Below are 23,535 nucleotides of genomic sequence, written 5' to 3'. Positions count from 1 at the left end.
AATGTTACCACTGGGAGGCAGATCTCTGAGTTCAAGAGCAGCCTGGTCTACATAGTGAGTTCCAGGACAGTCAGGGCTACACAGAGAAACCCTGTCTCAAATCAACTAAAAAAATTCTAATAGCACTTGACAAAATCAATTATTTAAAAAATTGTAATAGTGTTTCTGAGAGAAATGAATATGAAACACCAGACGTAGGGTGGGACTGCTATTACTTGGAATGCCTATTTTTAACACCACAAATGGCTTAGTTCTCATTTCTTTTTGTTTGTCAGCTTGTGGTTAGCTTTGCAAGGCTAGCATTTTCTTTAATGGCAGTTTAAAAATGATAAGTGTAAGAATTTGGTCTGGAGTTTCCCCATTTCATAGACTATTTGAGAACTTCAAAAATGGCATTGAAATTAGACTAAGAGGTGAGCACAGTACCTCACGCTTGTAATGGCAGCAGTTTAGCAGGTGGGGTAGGAAAGGTCAGGAGTTTAAGGTCTCTAGGCTACATCGTGAGTTTAAGACCACCCTGGGCTGGGTGTGGTGGCACTCGTCTTTAATCCCAGCACTCAGGGAGGCAGAGGCAGACGGATAGCTGTGAGTTCAAGGCCAGCCTGGTTTACAAAGTGAGTCCAGGACAGCCAGGGCTGTTACACAGAGAAACTCTGTGTTGGAAAACAAAAAACAAAAAAAGAAAAGAAAAGAAAAAAGACGACCCTGGACTACATAGTTATGGTCTATCTACAAAAGTAAAAATAAACTGGGCCGGGTGCCTTGCTGCAGTTTCTGCTCCTTTGCTGAGGCTGCTTTAGTGGCTGGTGTGATGATCTCCCAGCCCAGCTCTGAGCGCTGCTGCTGGGTCCTGTGAGGGGAGCTCAGGAGAGATCCGAAGCGGCAATGACATGGATGCAGTGACCTATGATGATGTACATGTGAACTTCACTCGGGAAGACTGGGCTTTGCTGGATCCTTCCCAGAGGAATCTCTACAAAGATGTGATGCTGGAGACCTACAGGAACCTCACTGCTATAGGCTATAATTAGGAAGACCACAATATTGAAGAACATTGTCAAAGTTCTAGAAGACATGGAAGGCATGAAGCCATACTGAAGAGAAACCCTCTGAAGGTATTCAATATGGTGAAGTCTTTGCACATCACAGTAGTCTCTGAGTGAATAAAAGAACACATACAAGAAAAAATAAATAAATAAACTGGGCGTGGTGGTGCAGGCTTTTAATTCCAGCACTCGGGAGGCAGAGGCAGGAGGATCACTGTGAGTTCGAGGCCAGCCTGGTCTACCAAGTGAGTCCAGGATGGCCAAGGCTACACAGAGAAACCTTGTCTCAAAAAAAAGATACCAAATTAAATCAAAACAGATCACCACCGCCATCATTGCCAATACAAAACCCTCACAAAAGCCCCTCAAATCCCATTAATCACCACCACTACCATCACACCATGCACTGGTAATCTCAAATTTGAGAGGCTGAGGCAGAAAGATCATGAGGTCAGGGCCAGCTTGGACTACAGAATGAAACTCTATCTCAAAACAAACAAACTAAATAAACTGGACTAAGAAGAAAAAAAAAGTAATGAGATTTTAGTGCTTTGTTTGTTTGTTTGAGACAGGTTTTCACTATATAGCCCTTGCTGGCTTGGAACTATAGAAATCCACTTGCCCCTGCCTCCCAAACTGTTGGGATTACAAATGTGTGCCACTGTGCCTGACCCCTGACTTCTAGTCTTTTAAGCTCCAAAGACAGATTAAGGTGTCTAAGGTTTGCTTATCTTCTTTTTAAAAAGAATTTATTTTATTTTATATACATTGGTGTTCTGCCTGCATGTATGTCTGTGTGAGGGTGTCAGATCCCTGTGGAATTGGAGTTACAAGCAGTTGTGAGCTACCATGTGGATGCTGGGAATTGAACCAGCATCCTTTGGAAGGGCGGCCAGTGCTCTTAACCGCTGAGCCGTCTCTCCATTCCCCCTTGTTTATCTTCTTAAAAGGATAGGAAGTACCTGGAAAATTGAAAATTGTATGAAAATAAGTCTGTCTCTTTTTTAGATAAGGCTGTACACATTAACTCTGGCTGGCTGGAACTCACTATATTGATAGGGCTGGCCTCGAACTCACAGAGATCTCTCTGGAGTGTAAGGATTATGGGTGTGTGCTATCATGCTGGCCTAAGTCTGCTCGAAACAAACAAATAAACTGCAAGATCTCAAGCAGCCCAAGTTGGCCTTGAGCTCACTGTGAAACTGAGGATGACCTTAATCTTCTGCTCTGTCTCTGTCCCCCAAGTCGTGGGATTAGTGCCACACAACACCCTTCCTAGCGTTTTATTCTTATTTAGTTTACATCAGTATATACAGTCATGGGAACTCACATTTGTTTGTATTGCTTCTCTCCTCTCCTCTTTCTCTAATCCATTGCTCCTCCTCTGGTCCCCTTGCTCGCCCACCAGGCCCCCTTCCTCTTCCATGTCACATGTATTCTTTTATACTGTTTTATTGTTCCCCTCCCCAATCTTTCCTTAATATCTGCTTTCCTTCTAATGGTCCTCTTTCTAGTTTCATGACATATACTTCCCACCTCTTTTTTAATTTTTTTTCGAGACAAGGTTTCTCTGTGTAGCCTTGGCTGTCCTAGACTCACTTTATAGACCAGGCTGGCCTCAAACTCACAGGGATCCACCTGCCTCTGCCTCCCAAGTGCTGGGATTAAAGGTGTGCACCACCACTGCCCGCCCCCACCTCTTTTTTTTTCGAGACAGGTTCTCTCTGTGTTAGCTTCGAACTCACAGCAATCCACCTGCCTCTACCTCCCGACTTCCCACCTCTTACATGTATCTGTAGAGACCAAATCAATGCCATTTTGTGTTCAGGGCCTGAGCACCTGACACCCCGCTCCCGGAGTTTCCAGGGAGAGGCCCAAACATACAGATAGCAACTGTTCCTAGGAGCTTGCACCTGGGGCCAACCAATCAGAGCTACAGTGGCCTAAAGAAACAAAAATTTCGCCGGGTGGTGGTAGCACATGCCTTTAATCCCAGCACTTGGGAGGCAGAGGCAGGCAGATTGCTGTGTGTTTGAGTCCAGGACAGTCAAGGATACACAGACCCTGTCTCGAAAAACAAAAACAAAAAGAAACAAAAAACTGCCCCCTGTGGTCTGGCCCTGGTCCCCTCACTTAGCCCTAGTCCCCTAGCTAACCAGCTCAAAGGACAACTTTCCTGTATCTCTCTAACCTATCAACAGCAAGGCTTGGACCTTTCCCCCTCCCCACCTGCAGCTTTTTCCTTTACAAACCCTGTTCCCCTAGCACGAGGGACTGCCATCTTCCCTCCTTACGAGGGAGCTGACGATTCAAGCTTTGAGCTCGACTAATAAGAGACCCAGTGTAATTTGTATCTGGCTGATTCCATGTGGTCTTTGGGGATTTCACAACTTGGACATTACATATACATGTATAGAAAAAAATTAAAGCAGGGTGCGGTGGCACATGCTTGTAACCCCAGCACTTGGGGAGGCAGAGCCATGTGGATATCTGTGAGTTTGAGGCCAGCCTGTTCTACAAAGTGAGTCTAAGACAGGCAAGGCTACACCGTGAAATTCTGTCTTGAAAAAGAAAGAAGGAAAACAAGAGAAAAAATTAAAATCTAGGATCTTCATATGAGGGATGGGTGTGATATTTCTCTTTTTGAGTTTGAGATAGTTTGCTTAAGATAATTTAGTCTCCTGGGAGCTGGAGAGATGGCTCAGAGGTTAAGAGCACTGGCTGCTCTTCCAGAGGTCCTGAGTTCAGTTCCCAGCAACCACATGGTGGCTCACAACCATCTATAATGAGATCTGGTGCCCTCTTCTGGTATAGGCAAACATAACACTGTATACATAATAAATAAATCTTAAAAAAAGATAATTTGGCCTCATCTACTTCCTGTGGAATTCATGACTTAATTTTTTTTTCAATACGGTATCTCTCTGTGTTAGTCTTGGCTGTCCTGGATTCGCTTTGTAGACCAGGCTGGCCTTGAACTCACAGCGATCCACCTGCCTCTGCCTCCTGAGTGCTGGGATTAAAGGCATGCATCACCATGCCTGGCCTCCGCATTATTTTTTGAGGTAGGGCCATTCACTGAACTATAGCTCACCAATTTTGCTAGACTAGCTGGCCAGTGAGCTCTAGGGAACCACCTGGCTCTGCTGCCTCAGTGCTAGGATTACAAATACATGCTGCTGTGCCTGGCTTTGCTGTTTGGTTTTAGTTTTTCAGGACAGGGTTTCTCTGTTGTAGCCCTGGCTGTTCTGGACTCACTTTGTAGACCAGGCTGGCCTTGAACTCACAGAGATCTGCCTGCTGGTGCCTCCCCGAGTGCTGGGGTTAAAGGTGTGTGCCACCTGGTACTGCCTGACTTTTATGTGTATACTGAGGATCAAAACCAAGCTCCTCAGGCTTGGCCAACAAGTACTTTATGGACTTCAACATCTCTCCAGCCCCAGGCTAGACTTCCAATTATTCTGCTTTTACCTTCTGAGTGTTGGAATAATAGGCATGGGCTGTTACAGCCAGTTTATAAGTGCTAGGGATTGAACCCAGAGCTTTGTGTTCTACCAACCAAATTATGCTCCCAGCTTTGTGGGTTTCTTTTTGTTTTTGTTTTTCAAGACAGGGTTTCTCTGTGTAGCTCTGGCCATCCTGGACTTGCTTTGTAGACCAGGCTGGCCTTGAACTCACAGAGATCCATCTGCCTTTGCCTACTGAGAGCTGGGTTTAAAGGCCTACACCACCACGCCTGGCTCAGTTTTGTGGTTTTGTTTGTTTTGTTTTTTGTTTTTCAGGAAAGGGTTTTTCTGTGTAACAGTCCTGGCTTTTGTAGATCAGGCTGGCCTCAAACTCACAGTGACCCACCTGCCTCTGCCTTCCGAGTGCTAGGATTAAAGGTGTGCCCCACCATGCCTGGTTCAGCTTTGTGGTTTTATTTATTTTTATTTTTTAATTTTTTTGGTTTTTTGAGACAGGGTTTCTCTGTGTAGCCTTGGCTGTCCTGTACTCACTTTGTAGACCAGGCTGGCCTTGAACTCACAGCAATCTGCCTGCCTCTGCCTCCCGAGTGCTGGAATTAAAGGCGTGTGCCACCACTGCCCGGCCAGCTTTGTGGTTTTAAAGATAGATTCTTGCTATGTAACTCTGGCTGGCCTGCAACTCACTATATAGGCCAGGCTGGTCTTAAATTTGTGGCAGTTTTGTTGCCCTGCCTCTAGAGAGCTGGAATCATAGGTAGGTGCCACATATCTTGTTCCTGCTGGAAACTCTAAATATGACTTTATTTGGAATAAGAACCTTAGAACTAATTTATAGAAAGCTCTTACAGTTAGGATCGTCCCATATTAGGTAGGCTCTCAGTCTGAAGACAGCTATGTTCTTTAAAAAGACAGAAAAGGAGCCGACAGAGACACATGGAGGAGAAGGCCATATGAAGTTGGAGGCAGAGAGTGGAGTGATGTATCTATATGACCCAAGAGGTGCCAGGGACTCCCACAGACATTACACGCTTGGGGACAAGAACCAATTCTGGCACCGCCCTGCTTTCAGGTTCTTGGATTCCAGAACTGTGAGAGAAAGGGGCTGGCCTTGTGGCTCAGTTGGTAGAGTACTTGCCTATCAAGCAGAAAGCCCACGTTCCAACCCCAGCACCATAGAGGCCAGGCAATGTGGTGTACACTGGCAATCTCAGTACCTAGAAGGTAGAGGCAGAAGGATTGAGGCTTCATGGTCATCCTGGCTACACAGTGAGTTCAAGGCCAACCTATCATATATGAGACCCTGTCTCTAAGAAGACTGAACATGGTATACTGAGTGAAGATGTAACACTTTGAATTGTCATGTGAATATAATGCAACAGATAACCCAAGAAGGTAAGAAATGAGACAGATGCTATGACTTGTTGTTGGGACTCCAGGTGAGAGAGGTGTGGAAGAATGGGGAAATAGAAGGACCCAGTGGGTCCTGAAACCCTACTACCAAGGCTGGAGGATCTGGACCCAGGGGGGCCTGCACAAACTACTGTACCAACCAACCAAGGACAATGCGTGCAGTAAACCTAGACTCCCTATTCAGATCTAGCCAATGGTTGTGTGGAGAGTAGGGACTGACTCTGACATGAACTCTGGTGTCCCCTATTTGACCACTTCCCCTTGGTGGGGAGACCTGGTGGCACTCAGAGGAAGAGGAAGCAGGCTACCAAGATGAGACCTGATACGCTGTGACCGTATGGTGGGGGAGGAGGTCCCCTTCTGTCACAGACCTAGGGGAGGGAAATAGACTGAAAGAGGGAGGGAAGGGGGAAAGGGGAGATACAAGTGAGGGGATAACAACTGAGATGTAATCTGAATAAATTATTTAAATAAAAAAGAAATTAGTTGTAAGTGAAGTTTTTTTTTTTTTTCTCGAGACAGGTTTCTCTGTGTAGCCTTGGCTGTCCTGGACTTGGCTGTTCTGGACTTGCTTTGTAGACCAGGCTGGCCTCGAACTCACAGCGATCCACCTGCCTCTGCCTCCCAAGTGCTGGGATTAAAGGCGTGTGGCAACACCACCCAGTGAAGTTTAAGTGGAGTGATGGCTATTTCACTGCACACTAACCTCACTCTTTTAAAAAATATTTATTTATTTATTAGATGCACAGTGTTTTGCCTCCATATACACCTGTACATCTGAAGAGGATACAAGATCTCATTATAGATGGTTGTGGTTAAGGGCACTGACTGTTCTTCCAGAGGTCCTGAGTTCAATTCCCAGCAACCACGTAGTGGCTCACAGCCATCTATAATGAGATCTGGTGCCTTCTGGCCTGCAGCTGTACATGCAGACAGAGCATTGTATACATAATAATAAATAAATAAATCTTTAAAAAAAAGACAGGGTTTCTCCGTGTAATCCTGGCTGTCCTGGAACCCACTCTGCAGACCAGGCTGACCTTGAATTCCCAAATTCTGGGATTAAAGGAGTGTGCCACTACCACACAACTTGATTCTTTTTTGAAACAGTTCCTTTTTGTTTTGTTTTGAGATAGGGTTTCTCCATGTAGCCCTGGCTGCCCTGGAATTCACTATGTAGACAAAGATAGCTTTGGACTCACAGAGATCCGCCTGCTTCTGTTTACTAGCTGCTGAGATTAAAGGCATTCACCACTACTCCCAGCTTGAAACTTCTTTTTTCAAGATGGGGTTTCTCTGTGTAGCCTGGCTGTCCTGAACTCACTCTCTAGACCAGGTTGGCCTTGTACTCAGAGATTCACCTACCTCTGCCTCTGGAGCACTGGGATTAAAGCTGTGCGTCACCATGCCCTGCTAACATTTTTAAAAATATTGAACAAAATGAACTTTTCAAGCTGGGCATGGTGGCACAGGCCTTTAATCCTAGCACTCTGGAGGCAGAGGCAGGTGGATCGCTGTGAGTTCAAGGTCAGCCTCGTCTACAAAGTGAGTCCAAGACAGCCAAGAATCCACAGAGAGACCCTGTCTTGAGAAACAAAAAAGAGGACTTTTCATAACCACCCTTTAATAAAATCTGACAGTTTCTTCTCCCAACCATTCTAAAGCCTTGTAAGGCTCAGTGACTAGTATATGTGTACATGTGTGTGTGCTGGGTGTGTGGGGCAGTAGCTCTTGCCTAGCATATTCAAGGCATTGGGTTATAACCTCATTAGAACTGAAAATTAATGTATATATTCTTGTTCCTTCAGCCTCCTTGTGTGGGGCTAGAAATTGTTATGATTTGCAACATTCCCCCAGGTCCAGCTTCCTTCACAATCAGATAGTTTGGTTTGGGGAAATGTAATTTATTTATAATAGATCATAGTCTCCAGCTCTCATGCCTGTGGTGGAACTGCTTACACCCCAATTTGGAAATAAAACACTGCAGTCAGCACTTTACTTTGGGAAAGTTACACCAATTTATTTGAAGAGAGGTTTTGCTTTTTTTTCCCCTCATTTCTCTTTTGATTTATGTGAAGACTTCATACACTATATTTACATTATTTTCACCCTCCCTCTCCTTCCTCAAACTACTCCCTAGGTCCCCCAACTACCCCCTGTCAAATTTGTGACCTCTTTCTTTATAATTATTTTTATTATATATTGTTTGAGATAGGGTCTCACTCTGTACCCCAGACTAGCCAGAACTCACCATATGGCCCACGATGGCCTCAAATTCACAGCAATGTCTGCCTCAGCTTCTGGAGTGCTGGGATTAAAGGTATGAGCCGCCGTGCTTGGCTGGGTGTCTGCATTTTACAGCAAAATTGGATCAGTATGAAAAGCATTTTTGGCTAAATATGTACCTCAAAAGGATGTGTTTCATCAAGGAAATCTTTTAGACTACAGGCTCAGATAACAGCTCCTCCTCTTCCTAAACCTCCAGTTCCTCTCCTCCTTTTTAAAATTGTGTCTTGCTATGTAGCCGACTGGTCTGTAATTCACTATGTAACCAGGGGTGGCCTTGAACTCATGGTAATCCTCCTGTTTCAGCCATCTGGTGCTGGGATGACAGGCACGAGTCATCACGCCTGGCTCAGTTTTCTCACTTTTTAAGAGTTTTATTATTCTTGTGGTTATTTGAGATAGCGTCTCAGCTTATACTTTAGATTGGCCTGGAACTCACTATGTAGCCCAAATTGACCTGGGACTTGGGGCAATTTTCCTGCTGAAGCCTCTCAGATACTGGATTAGTGATTTGAGTCACCACACGCACCAGATAACTGCTCTTTTTGTTGTTTGGAGACAGGGTCTCATGTATCCCAGCCTGCTTCAAACTCCCTAGATAGCCAAGGATGATCTTGAATTCATCTTTCTACTTCCACCCCCTGAGTACTGCGGTTACACTGTGTCTGGCTTAGATAACTTATTTAAAGGCTATTAGGACAGGCTTTAGAAAGGACAGACTGAAGGCATTAAGACCTGCCATTAAAGGAGATTTAGGAATGTCAAATAAGGATACGCAAAGGTGCATGACATCATTAGCCATTGTGGAAATAAAATTAAAGCCCAGTTAAGACAGTACTCGGGGAACTTACATTATAAAAAAGCAAAAAGCGAATTGACATCAGATATGGTGGCCTCTGCCTATACGGTCAGGCTTTGGGAGGTTATAGAGAGTTCAGGGCCAGCCTGGACTATGTAGTGAGTTCCAGGCCAGTTTACCAGCTTTTTGGGACCCTGTTTCAAAAGCAGCAGCAGTGAAAGCAAAACCCATATGAAGAAAAGTCCTGAAGATTTGGAAGTGATGTGAAGTGGAATTTTGTTTTATTTATTTAAGCATGTAGGCGTTTTGTCTGCATCTATGTCTGTATACCAAGTGCATGCCTGGTGCCCCCAGAGGGTACAAGAGAAGAGGGTGTTGGATCCCTGGGAACTTGTTAGCGATAGTTGAGAGCTGTCATGTGGCCACTGGGAACCAAACCTGGGCCCTCTGGAAGAAAAGCCAGTGCTCTTAAAGAAGGAGCCATTTTTCCACCCCTAGTGGAATGTTTTAAAACTGCTGGTAGGAATGTAAAATAGCAAGACCTGGGAGAACTTTTTGTAAGTTCTTGATCCTAAATGTACCTCTAACTACCTAAGTTCCCTGCCCCCCCTCTCACCGAGACAGGGTTTCTCTGTGTAGCCCTAGCTATCCTGGACTTCATTTGTAGACCAGGCTGGCTTCGAACTGACAGCGATCCGCTTGCCTCTGCCTTCAGAGTGCTGGAATTAAAGGTGTGAGCCACCACGCCCGGCTTCCAGACCCTGTTTTTATGGCTTTTAAGAAAAATACCTAGGAGCTGGGTGTGGTGGCGCATGCCTTTAATCCCAGTACTCCAGCACTCTGGAGGCAGAGGCAGGTGGATCGCTGTGAGTTCGAGGCCAGCCTGGTCTACAAAGCGAGTCCAGGACAGCCAAGGCTACACAGAGAAACCCTGTCTTGATAAACAAAAATAGAACAAAACAAACAAACAAACAAACCCAAAACAAAACAAAAACCAGGGGCTGGAGACATGGTTCAGTAGTTAACGGAGTTTGCTGATCTTGCAGAAGACTGAGTTTGGTTCTTAACACTCAGGCCAGGTAGCTCACAATCCCAGCTCCAGGATACAACACTGTTATGAAAGTTTTGGTTTCTCAGTTAGGTTATGTAAACTTGTTTTTGTTTTAACCCCAGGTGTGGGATATGAGATTGTCCACAGCAGCAGACTATTTGTGCAGTTCTGAGACGGGCGTGGTCTTTGCCAGCTGCAGTTAGTTTAATTCTGAGGACTCTGGAGAGGGGATAAATGCCAGACAGAGTCTGGAGACCGGGAGGGGGATGAATGCTGCTGCTCCCCCTGCTGTTCTTGGTTGCTGTTGATGCAGTGGGATGAGAAGAAGTCAGAGACTTCCTGAAATGAAGATTGGACTTTGCCCCAGGGAGCGATGACGCTAAACAACAGGAAGTAGCTAAGAGAACTACGCCTCTTTTCCCCACTAACCTTCTTTCTCTTCTACCTGGTGTTGGGTGTTTTAAGGGATTGGGGTGAAGAAGAGAGAAAGAGATATAAGAAACCAAAATAAAAATAGTTTTAAAAAGTCACCCCCACACAACACCCTCTTTTGGTATCCTTGGGCACTGCAGTTGTGTGTAGTACTCCCACACAGGTACACACTCATTCACATAATTAAAAATATCTTTAAGAGGGGCTGGAGACAAGCCGGACGTGGTGGCGCACACCTGTAAGCCCAGCACTTGGGAGGTAGAGGCAGGCGGATCACTGTGAGTTCGAGGCCAGCCTGGTCTACAAAAGCAAGTCCAGGACAGCCAGGACTGTTACACAGAGAAACCCTGTCTCAAAAAAACCTTAAAAAAAAGAGGGCTGGAGAGATGGCTCAGAGGTTAAGAGCACTATGTGTTCTTCCAAAGGTTCTGAGTTCAATCCCCAGCAACCACATGGTGGCTCATAACCATCTATGTGAGATCTGGTGCCCTGTTCTGGTGTGCAGGCACACATGGGGGCAGGATACTGTATAAATAATAGAGAGCTGGGCATGGTGGCACATGCCTTTAATCCCAGCACTTGGGAGACAGAGAGAGACAGAGGCAGGTGGATCACTGTGAGTTCCAGGCCAGCCTAGTTTACAAAGCAAGTCTAGGATAGCCAAGGTTACACAAAGAAACCTTGTCTCGAAAAACAAAAAAACAAACAAACAAAAAAGATAAATAAAATCTTTAAAACCACATTGGGTGCCAATTATTGTTTTAAAATTTTATTTGTATTTGTAGATTTGGTTAGTAATTAATTAAGACATAGACATTTGTTATATTTAAAATAGTTTTAGTTAATTTGGGGCAGGGTAGATTTTAATTTTTTAAACTATTTTTGATAGTGGGGCAGGTATGGGATTTTCTTTTAATTTTATGTTATTTGCTTTTAATAACTTTTATTAAGTTATTTTTTATTTAAAAATTTAAATATTTGTTAATGTTTTTTATTTGGTTTGGATTTTTTATTTATGTTGCTGACTATGTGTTTTTTAGATTTATTTATTATGTATACAAATCTCATTATAGATGGTTGTGAGCCAACATGTGGTTGCTGGGAATTGAATTCATGACCTTTGGAAGAGAAGTCAGTGTTCTTAACCTCTGAGCCATCTCTCCAGCTCAGTGTGATTTTTTTTTTATTAGTTAACTTATGGCGGCCTTTTTTTTTTTTTAGCCCCATCTATCTCTTTTGCCCTGCCCAGGTGGGATGACTTTTTATTAAGCAAAAGGTTGGTCAGACAGCAAGCAGTAATTAGCATCAAAATACATCCGACTATCTCCCAACATGGTGGCGCACGCCTTTAATCCCAGCACTCAGGAGGCAGAGGCAGGTGGATCGCTGTGAGTTCGAGTCCAGCCTAGTCTACAAAGTGAGTCTGGGACAGCCAAGACTACACAGAGAAACTCTGTCTCGAAAAAAACTAAAAAAAAAATCTGGTTTTTTTATATTACTTGTACATTCTTTCTCAATATATGTATGTATGTGTTTTAATGTGGATTGGACTGAGTCTGTAGATTGCATTTGGTAATATGGCCATTTTAACAATATTAGTTCTGATCTGTGAGCATGGGAGGTCTGTCTATCTTCTAGAGTCTTCTTTGATTTCTCTCTTGACTGTTTTGAAAACTTCATTTTAGAGTCGTTCACTTCCTTGGCTAGACTTATTTCTAGGCATTTAGTTTTTTTAAAGCTATTGTGAGTGGACTGGTTCTCCTGACTTCTTTCTCAAGGTGTTCATTATTCTTGTACTGAAAGCCTACTGTTTTGTGTGCTGATTTTTGTATCCTTCTACTTTGCTGAAGGTGCTTATAAATTCAAGGAGTTTTCTTAGAAAGACAGGGGCAGCAGTGCACACTTGGGGTCTGGAGGCCAGCGAATCCAGAGTTAAAGGTCACCATCTCCTAAATAGTGACCTTGAAGAAAATTTGGGCCACATAAAATGCTGGCTTAAAACAATAAAATAAAAGTGTTTTGATGTAGTCTATAGAGAATCTCCTATGTCTATGATCATATAATCAGAAAATAAAGAATAGTTTGACTTCCTTCCTTTTTTCCTTCCTTCCTTTCAAAATAGTCTTTTGTACCCTATGCTGGCTCTGAACTCACTATGTTCAGATGGATGATATTGAACTTCTAATTTACCTGGCTCTGTCACCTGAGTCTGTGATCATAGGTGTGTGGCACCATCACTGGTTTATGTGGCCAGATCCTAGGCCCTGTTGCAGTTATTTTATCAGTACGGTCTAATAATGTTTATTATGGTTGCATTTTCTAATCCGGTAGCAATCAATCAAGACACAGACACCTGTTATATTTTAAAATAGCCTTAGAGCCAGGTGGTCGTGACTCATGCTTTTAGTCCCAGCACTCAGGAGGCAGAGGCAGGTGTGGCGCCCGCGCCACCATGGTACCGAGTCGAGGGCAAGGGACTGTGGATTTAACTCATGCGCGCGCGTGCGCGCGCGCGCACGCACACACACACACACGCACGCGCGCGCGCACACACACACACACACACACACACACACACACACTAACACAGCGGGTCCTTCTTGCTAAGAGAGCAGCAGTTGCAGCAGCAGCCGCGGCGGTGGTTTATTATTCTTTTTCCAGAGTTCCAAAGAGCCTTCTTATAGGCAGCCAAACAGGAATCCTCCTCCTCCCAGGTGAAATCCCTCAAGAGGTGATTGCACACAGGAGGAAAAGTCTCGAGGAAGGGAGGGGCGCGTTCTCAGAGCAGTAAACAGGACTAGCTAACCAAGGTAAACACAGACATGGAAGCTGCTAGAAACAGGACATGAAACAGCAAGACAGGCAGGCAGCCCAGTCCGGCCTGATTCCTACAGGCAGGTGTGTCTCTGTGAGTTCAAGGCCAGCCTGGTCTACAAAGCAAGTCTAGGACAGCCAAGGATACACAGAGAGACCCTGTCTGGAAAAAGCAAAAAACAAAAAACAATAAAATAGGCTTAGCTAACCTGGGGCAGGGCAAATATTAATCTCCTAAACTACAACCCCATGCCATCTGGTTCTAATAATTTCTATCAAGCTACCTCCCATCCATAATCCCAAATACTGGCTAATTATCATCATCTGGGCCAAGTCTCCATCCACACCGGCCATGTGCTTCTCCTCCACCTAACCCATGGTGCAGCCTTCTTCTCCCCTCTCCTCTGGTCTCCTCTTCCCAAGATTCTCTGTCTCTCCAAGCCCTGGAACCTTAGACATGCCCTGTCCCATTTGCCCAGCCCAGATGTGATGGCCTCTTAGTGGTCAAACAGGGTAGGCTCTTAGGCAAGGTACAGGGTGGGCACAGAGACAGCAAGCAGTAATTAGCATCAAAATACATCAGACCAACTTCCAACAAGGCCCTGTAAATGTTAAGTGTCTTAGTTACAGTTTTATCACTGTGAAGCTATACCATAAGACTAAATGGGGAAAGTGGAAAGCAACTCCACTAAAATCAGGAGAAAATATACCTTGTCACCACGACTAAGTTATTTAGTATAAGATTGGCTATAGGTTTACCATATGTGATCTTTATTAGGTTGATGTATGTTCCTTTTATTTCTAGACTCTTCAACACTTTTATCATGAAAGGCTGTCAGACTTTGTTAAAGGCCTTTACTGCCTGTACTGAAGTGATCATGTGACTTCTATCCCTCATTGTATTAATATGATGTATTACAAATATTGATTTATTTAGGCAAGGCTCCTGGTAGTTGGACTAGGACATCATTCAGAAAAAACAAAACAAAACAAAACAAAACAAAACAAAAACTTCAACCTACGATATGTCCTGTTTGCTTGCAAGATGTGCTGGGGTAACGGTGTGCAAAACTTGTGGGAGTGGCCAACTAATGGGTGGTCCAATTTGAGGTCCATGCCTCAAGAAGGAGCCCATGCTTGGCATTGCCTGGATGGCCAGCAACCAGAGGCTGGTCAATCCAGAGACCCAGGATAGAAAGAACCAAATATGACGGTAAAAAAAAGCCAATGAAATGATTCCTAATAATATTCTGCTATACTCATAGATAGGTGCCTAGCCCAATTGTCATCAGAGAGGCTTTCTCCAGCAGCTGATGGGAGCAGATGCCGAGACTTGCAGCCTAACACTCAGCAGAGCTCCCAGAACCTGCAGAAGAGGATGAGGAAGGATTGTAGGAGCCAGAGGGGTCGAGGACACCAGGAAAACACAACTCACAGAATCAACTAAGCAGGGCTCATGGGCCTCACAGAGACTGAAGCAACAACCAAGGAGCCTGCATGAGTCTGAGCTAGGTGGTCTGCATTTATGTCATGGTTGCATAGCTTGGTGTTCTTGTGGGAGCCCCACAGAGGGAGTGGGGGTTGTCTCTGAATTGTTTGCCTGAAGTTGGGATCCTTTTCTTCCTACCATGTTGCCTCGCCTAGTCTTTTTTTGTTTGTTTGTTTAAGACAGGGTTTCTCCGCGTAGCCTTGGCTGTCCTAGACTTGCTCTTTTTGTTTGTTTTTTTTTTGAGACAGAGTTTCTCTGTGTAGCCTTGGCTGTCCTGAACTTGCTTTGTAGACTAGGCTGGCCACGTAGGGCTTCTCTTTTTTCTTTTTGAAGGGAAACAGAGAAGGAGTGGATTTAGGGGAGAGGGGAGGTGGGGGTGGGTGGCTGTGAGGGTGGAGTACAGGTAGGAGAAATTGCAGTCGAGACATAATGTATGTATCAAATAAAAATAAAAAGTTAAAAAAACAAATATTGGCTTGTGTATGTTGAAGCATTTTGCATGCTTGGAATGAAATCTTTTTGATGTGTAGTAGAATTTAGTTTGGATTTTATTGAGAAAATTTACATCCATATTCATCAGAGTGATTGGCCTTTAATTTTCTTTTTCTGTTGTTTTCTGTCTGGTTTTGGTAGGAGTGTGATCCTGGCTTTGTCAGATGGATTTGGCACAGTTCCTTCCCTCTTTATTTTATGGAATAGTCTGAGAAGCATTAGCATTAGTTCTTTAAAGGTCTGGTAGAATTCAGCTGTGACTCCATCTGGGCCTGGGCTTTTTAAAAATGTCATTTATATTTTAATTTGAAAAGAAAAGGGCCTTTCAAACCTCGCATCCTACCCAAAAGAACATCTTTCCAGACATCCTGAAATAAAAAAGCTTCTTTTTAAAGGTAAGACCTGTTAGCTTTAATACTTTATAGACTTATGCTATGGCTTTGTCCTAGGGGAGCCTGTGGGCCACTCCCCACTGTCTTCTTTGAGTCATATATTTTCTCTCTTTTAAAAAGAAAGCACAGTAATTTTTTACATGTATGTCCATATGTATGTATGTATGTATGGTGTATGTGTATGTGGCATAGTAGGTGTATGGAAACTAGAGGACAACTTGTGTGTGTCAGTTTTTTTCCTTCTACCTTGCAGATTCTGGGCAATCAAAGTCATGTTGTCAGACTCAGAAGCCAGTGCCTTGGATGAATCATCTTGCCAGCCCATGTTTGAATTTTCTAATTGCCAAATCTGAGGCCGTGCAACTACTCACTTAGATCATATTACTGTTTATATCAAAGTCAAATAATGATTAAATCAAAAACCTTTCATAGCAATAACTCACTGTAAAAATCCAGTGAGATCTAGCCAGCTCCTATTTTTACTCATCCTTGAATATGTATGTTGTCTCTGACACCAGAGGGTCTGGCTGACAGGTGAACGGCCTGTTAGCTATGAGTGGAATACACAAAGTGCACAGCTGAGCTCCTGTATACAGCCAAACAGCGCCAGCACTTGCGCATCCCCATTTTTAGTGCTGTCTCACAATAGGAACACAGGGGTTTCTCTGCCTCTGATGTTGACATCCACAGTATACTCTTCATCTCTAGCTCAACTTTAAGGCTTCTCCACACAGCAGGGTTTTTTCAAAGGAGAAACTTAAAATTGATATTATACAGCTGTGTCTGCAGCCCAACATGAATGCTGAGGCCATCTTTAAAAGTCTAATCTAGCACACATGATCGACATTCTATGACTATGGTTCTATAGGAACTAGCTTGGATGTCTTTCTTTTTTAAAAGATTTATTTATTTATTATTATGTATATAGTATTCTGCCTCAGGGCAGAAGAGGGCACTAGATCACATTATAGATGGTTGCAAGCCATGATGTGAGTGGGTGCTGGGAACTGGACTCAGGACCTTTGGAAGAGCAGTCAGTGCTCTAACCTCTGAGCCATCTCTCCAGCCCAGCTTGGATTTCTATCAACAAATAAATGGATAATGAAAATGTGGCACACACACACACACACACACACACACACACACACACACACACACACAAATTCTATCTATCTATCTATCTATCTATCTATCTATCTATCTATCTATCTATCTTGTTTATAGAGACAGGGTTTCTTTGTGTATTCCTGGCTGTCCTGGAACTCACTTTGTAGACCAGGTCCCAAGTGCTAGGATTAAAGGCATGTGCTTCTACTTCTGTCACTGCTGCTCCTGCTGCTGCTGCTGCTGCTGCCGCCGCCGCCGCCGCCACCACCACCACCACCACCACCACCACCACCACCTGGCTCAACATTTGCTTGCCTAGAATTTGCAGTTGTCTTGCCTCAGCCTTCCTTCTGTCATGATACTTCCTCAATCCAAAGAAAACAGCTTATGTAGGAAGCAGTGCAGGTCTAAGAAACTCTTAGCACGGCTACTGAAAAGCCCAGAGGAAAGCAGTGACCCTGTGTGAGACAGGACTAGAACTGGTGTGGGAGACAGGCAGACCAAGAGGCCAGTGTGGCTTTGAGGCCCTGGAGGTGTGTATGGATGACTGTTTCAGGCAGTCAGGGAGCCACATGGGCAGTATGGCAGTCTGGTGAGGCTCCCTGATGTTGACACACATCTGTTCATGTGTTCCGTTTGTGCACTGAGACAACAGACTGTCCATCTGTTCCATTTATGCAACAATTCTTGTTGTCTTAAAAGAAAGTCAGAGTCTCTGGGGAGCTGAACCTGCTATTTTAATTTGTCTTGGTTCTTTGCCCTCTTCAACAAATTATTATTTTTTAGTTTAGTGTTCAACTTACTTTTTATTTCCATTATGGCATTATCATACATTGTTGTTATTCACTTCCCTGCTTCACCGTCCCTGGTGCTTTCTGTTTGACCCCAGCTGGGTCCCTCCTTTCCCCAGATAAGCCCTCCCTCCTACCTGCATTCATGTCCCATATATTTTTTCGTCTTCCTTTCAAAAATTTTTCTTTTACTTATGTGTTTGTGTATGTGTATATGTCACATACATGTGGGTGCCTGAAGGTGTCAGAAAAGGGTGTTAGACCTCAGGCAGCTGCTGGTACAGATGCTTGTGAGCCTCCTGAACTGGATGCTGGGGTCCAAGCTCTGGTCTCCTGAATGAGCAGTACTTGCTCTTACTGCTGAGACATTTCTGCAACCCTGCCCTGTCTTTTCTTCCCCTTCCATGGTCCTTTATACAGAGTCATGATCAAGATACACACACACACACACACACACACACACACACACACACACAGACAGACAATGCATGCACATAAACATTGCGGGGAAAGAGACAGAGATAGAGATAGATTATAGATATAGATAGATGGATGGGGGAGATGTTTTAATTATTTATGCTAGCATGTAAAGTAATGCAGTTCTTTATATCAACCTCATGCCTGACCTGTGTATTATATTTTGTTCTCATCTCTCCTTCCTTTCTCAAGGTCTCATTTCTAGTGGTTCGATGTACAAACACAGATATATAAACATACACAAGTATATGCATACATATAATTTTAAATCTAGGTTCTGCACACGAGAGGAAACATGGATTTTTTTTTTGTTTTAGTCTTTTGGAGACAGGGTTTCTCTGTGTATCCTTGCCTTGGCTGTCCTGGACTTGCTTTGTAAACCAGGCTGGTAAACTCACAGTAATCCACCTGCCTCTGCCTCCTGAGTGCTGGGATTAAAGGCGTACACGACCACCATGGAATATTTGTTTGGCTTATTTTGCTTAGCATAATGATTACCAGTTGAATGCAGTTCCTGAAAATGTCATGATTCATTTTTCATTATGGCTACATAAAGTTTTATTGTGTGTATGTACCACATTTTCTTTATCCATTTATATGGCAAAGAACATCTAAGCTGGCTTCATTTCCTGGATATTGAGAATAGTGCAGTAATAAATATAGATGCAGTAATAAATATAGATGTGCAAAATAACTCTAATATGTTGTTGGATTCCTTCAGGTATGGACCAAATAGAAATATTCTTGGGTCATATGATACTTCTATTTGTGTGTGTGTGTGTGTGTGTGTGTGTGTGTGTGTGTGTGTGTGTTCCTGTGTTCGCCCACTCAGACATATTAATCTGTGCATGTTCCTGTGGGAAGGTCAGCGGTTGACCTTCAGTATTTTCCTCTATTGCTTATCACCTTTTGGCTGAGAAAGGGTCTCTTGGACCATTTTGACTAGTCAGTGAGCTCCTGGGATCTGTCTGTGTTTGCCCACCAGCGTTGGGGTTAAAATTTTTGTTCACAGGTCTGGCTATGTTTAGATCTTTGAGGCACCTCCAGAATACTGGCTACACAAGTTTGTAGTCCCACCAACAGTGAGAATTCCTCCTTTTCTCCAAGCCTTTATTGATGTTTGCCATTCTGACTGGTGTGAAATTCTATCTCATAGTAGAATATATATATTTTTGTAATTAAATAATTTAATCAAAAAGCTTCAAAGTGGATAAAGGAAAAAGCGAATGGGCATATTTCTCTGGCTTTGTTGTCATTGAAAGCGCTTGGTATCTTTCATGTGCAGGTGGAGTGGAGAAGAGGGCAATGGATTCCCTGGAGGTAGAGTTTCAGATGGTTGTGAACTCCCTGACATGTTCACAAGGAACTGAGCTGCTCTTCTGCAAGAGCAGCAATGAATGCAGCTTCAATTTGCATTTCCCAGCTTGGCTCAGATCTTGAACACTTTCAGGCATCTATTGTCCATTTGTATTTCTTCTTTTGAGAGCTGTGTATTCCTGTCATTGGCCTATTTACTGGTTGGATGATACTTTTTTTTTAGTGTTTATTTTTTCAGTTTTACAATTTTAAAAAAATGATTTTTTGTTTCATGTGTATAAGTATTTTGCTTGCATAAATGTATGTGCACCACAGGGGCGCTGGTGCCTTTGGAGGTTAGGAGAAGGCGTTAGATCTCCTGGAACTGGAGTTGTGGATAATTGTGAGCCACCATGTGGGTTCTGGGAACTGAATCCTGGTCCTCTGCAAGAGCAGAAGTGTTCTTAACTGTAGAGCCATGATCTCCAGACTCTGCTAATTTTCTGTACTTTGTATTTCCAGGTAATTAATCTCCTCTCTCATGTATAATTTGGTACTTTTCTTATTTTGTAAATTGTCCCTTCACTCTGGTGATTTTTTTTCCTTTTTGTCATGTAAGAGTTTCTTGATTTCATGTATTCTCATTTGTCGGTTCTTGAGATTATTTCCTGTTGTACAGAAATCTTTACAGAAAGTTCTTGCCTGTGCCTTTATCTTCCAGTGTTTTCTCTTACCTCTCCTCCAGCGGTTTCAGAGTTCCAGTTCTTATACTGTGGTCTTTGATGTCCTTTGAACTGATTTTTGTGCAGAATGAGAGGGCTGGTGCAGACGAGTTCTTCTACATGTGGTGGAAATGCACTTAGCCCAGTACCATTTGGTAAAGTCACTGCTCTCTCGTATATGTTTTTGTTATCCTTTTCACAACTGAGGTGGCTCTAATGGTATGAGTTTATTTCTGGGTCCTCTATTTCATTGGTTTACATATCTGTTTCGGCAATCACTATGCTGTTTGTCTTATTATGGCTCTGTAATATAATTCGAGATTAGGTACTGTGGTACCTGATGTTTGAGAGATTTAGTTGAGACAGAGTCTTCAAAACTCATGCTCTTCCTGCTCATCCATCCCTCACACTCCTGAGTGTTATGATTCAAGGGTGAACCACCACATCTAGTTTTACAAGAAATCTATTACAGGAAATGCCAGTGGAAGGAAGAAAAAGGTCAAGGGAGAGGAAGTAACCTGAGAAGTATTTCTAATTGTGTTTCAGGTCACACTTGCAAAGGGAGAGAAGAGTAAAAGAAGGCTGAGTGGAAAGCAGCCCAGGTTTGAGAAATTCTTGGTCTGGTTGGTGGGGAACCCAGAGTAGACCTGCCCATAGATGCTGTGCTTGCTGGTACATGTCTGTCAAAGATCGGCACTTTGGGGGTTGAGATAGAAGGATTATCATACGTTTGAGGTGATCCTTAGCTACATAATGAATTTTATGCTAGCCTGGGATATATACTGACTTTCAGGTAAGCCTGGGCTACAGAGTGAGATACTGTTTCAAGCACCCATTCCTGAAAAATAAAAGCTAGCAAAGTGGGTCATGTCTGTAATCTCAGCACTTTGGAGTGGAATCAGGAGGTTCAGGAGTTCAAGTTCAGTGCCAGTTACATATTATGTTCCAGGTCAGCCTGGCCTTCAAGATACTGTATTAAAACAAAGCAAAACAAAGAAGCTATCCAAATGAAAAAGTCCAGGCTTGATCATATTTAGGTAAGAATAGAAAATCTAGGTGTTAGTTACATGTTTTCATGTTGATACTTTATAAATACTTTATAATATGTATGCTAACACATTAGCCCAGAGGTCTCCATCATCTTGGTGATTTAAAGTTTATCGATGCAGGAATGTACAGAGAAGGGTAAACTGTAGCTTTTAAGGCCTAGAACTGCCTCAGAAATTTCAGAGACTGTGCTAGAGAATTAAAAAAAAAACCACACTGTCTCTTCATATATAGTGCTAATTCAGTAGGGCTCTAGACTGCCAGCCTCGTCTGCTCCGCCCCTTGCCCCCTGCCCTTCTTAATAAAACAAATTCCCCCATGCAGTGCCACATCTGGATAATATCTGGAGTCTTGGAAGCTTTACCACCATGGGAGCCTTTTATTAAAGTCCTAATACATAAGCACAATTACTCATACACATTTGACCAAAGAACGATCTTCTACTATGGAAGGTCATCTATTTGGGATGCAGCCGATAGCTTGTAAGTGGAGTTGGGAGGGAGGAAAGGGCCACCTGCCTAGCTGACTACATCAGCCAAATCGACTCTAGCTATAGGTAGAGTGATAGGCATTGCGTACAGGAGGAGTCTTCTCACATTCAGGAATTCCCAAGTTTTCATCAACGTGGGTTCACATCCTCTGGATACTCTCCCCAGGGTAGAGGAAAGTTGCAATCACCTTACTGTTCCTTCCTTTTTGAGACAGGCTCTTGTTATGTAGTTCAGGCTGGCCTAGAACTTGTAATCCTCATGTCTCTAGCTCTCTTCTGTCTCTACCAGAGCCTTACTCAAACCCAACTGAGACATGAGATGCAAAGAGCAGCTTTAGGGAAGATCTGTGAAAAGATCTAACAAACATCCTAATTTTATTGTTGCCCTTCAGAGATTCTATAAAGACTGCAAAGGCAGCTGGGCAGTGGTGACACACGCCTTTAATCCCAGCACTTGGGAGGCAGAGGCAGGTGGATCGATGTGAGTTCGAGGCCAGCCTGGTCTACAAAGCGAGCCCAGGACAGCCAAGGCTAAACAGAGAAACCCTGTCTCTAAAAACCAAAAACCAAACCAAAACAACAAACAAACACTGTAAAGGCCATGGCCTCTCTCACTGCCATAACGCAGTCAACACATGTTGGCTTTGTACCACTTTACTTTGGTGGATTTGCCATAGATCCAGCATTGGACATAGTGTACAAGCCCCTGCCTGACCTGTATGAAGATAATTGAGGTGTTGCACATCAAAGGGTAGAACCCTAAGAGAGTTAGGATCCAGAAAGACTCACAAAGGCTGCAAAGAAAGAAGCAACAGGAGGAATGGCCCTATTTGGAAACAGCTTGATTTGGTTTGGGAGAAAGAGGCCAGGAGTTTGGAGACAGGAGCAAAGAGGCCAGAGGGACTTTGGGGCCCTGGAAGTATGTATCGTTTTGTTTTATTTGCACTTATCATTTCAATATAAATGTTTAGATTAATATACAAAGCAATGGGGGTAATTATGGCATTTTACATACACATACATTTATTTACAAGCCAATGTCATCTATATGAACCATTATAGTTTGTTCTCATTAATTCCCCTCCTTGATGTTATCTCCCATTTCCATTCTCAGACTTCTGCTTGCTTCTCCTTTTGCCCAGTTAGTACTACCTCTCTGCTTTTCTATTGTGTGTGTCCCACTGCTCTCTGTAATTCCTACCGACCTTATGATTTCTTCCTCTCCTCTCATGAGCTCCTTTCTAGTTTTAAGACTTACAAATACACATTTGTAAATGCATACACACACAGCCACACACACACATATGAAAGTAAATGTGTTTTTCTTTTCAGGAGTCTGGCTTACTTTGCTTTATGTAATGATTGCCAAGTACACTCATTTTCTGTAAATATCTTGACTTCCTTTTTCATTACAGTTAAACAGAATTCCATTGTGCATTTGTTCACATTTTCTTTATCCTTTTATCTGTTGATCGATATGTAGGAAGAGAGGAAGGGAGAGAGAGAGAGAGAGAGAGAGAGAGAGAGAGAGAGAGAGAGAGAGAGAGAGAGAGATTTGACAGGTATGTTTAAGGGCTAGGCTCAATTCCCAGCAACACACACACACACACACACACACACACACACACACACACACACACACGAACTTAAAAAAGAAATGAAAACAAAGTTAGCAGCCGGGTGTGTGGTGCACACCTGTAATCCCAGCACTCAAGGAGGCATGGGCAAGCAGATCTCTGTGAGTTCGAGGCCAGCCTGATCTACGAAATGAGTCGAGGACAGCCAAGGCTACACAGAGAAACCCTGTCTAAAAAAGAAAAAGAAAAAAATGTGAGCCAAACACTGGTGGTGAATGCCTTTCTTTCTTTCTTTCTTTCTTTTATTTATTTATTTTTGGTTTTCGAGATGCAGTTTCTCTGTGTACCCT

The 23,535-nt window shown here is 43.3% G+C and overlaps 1 pseudogene across 1 annotated transcript; it reads left to right on the top strand.

Annotated features, from left to right (window-relative positions):
* Positions 1–759: 759 nt before the first annotated feature.
* Positions 760–1,164, top strand: LOC311602673 (zinc finger protein 431-like; annotated as a pseudogene). The gene has a single exon. The product of its transcript is annotated as a zinc finger protein 431-like (transcript).
* Positions 1,165–23,535: the final 22,371 nt, after the last annotated feature.

The sequence above is a fragment of the Acomys minous genome (genome assembly GCF_964271855.1).
Source record: "Acomys minous genome assembly, chromosome: 7".
NCBI lineage: Eukaryota > Metazoa > Chordata > Mammalia > Rodentia > Muridae > Acomys > Acomys minous.
Note: the sequence above shows the minus strand (reverse complement) of the source record. Positions and strands in the feature narration are given on the sequence as shown.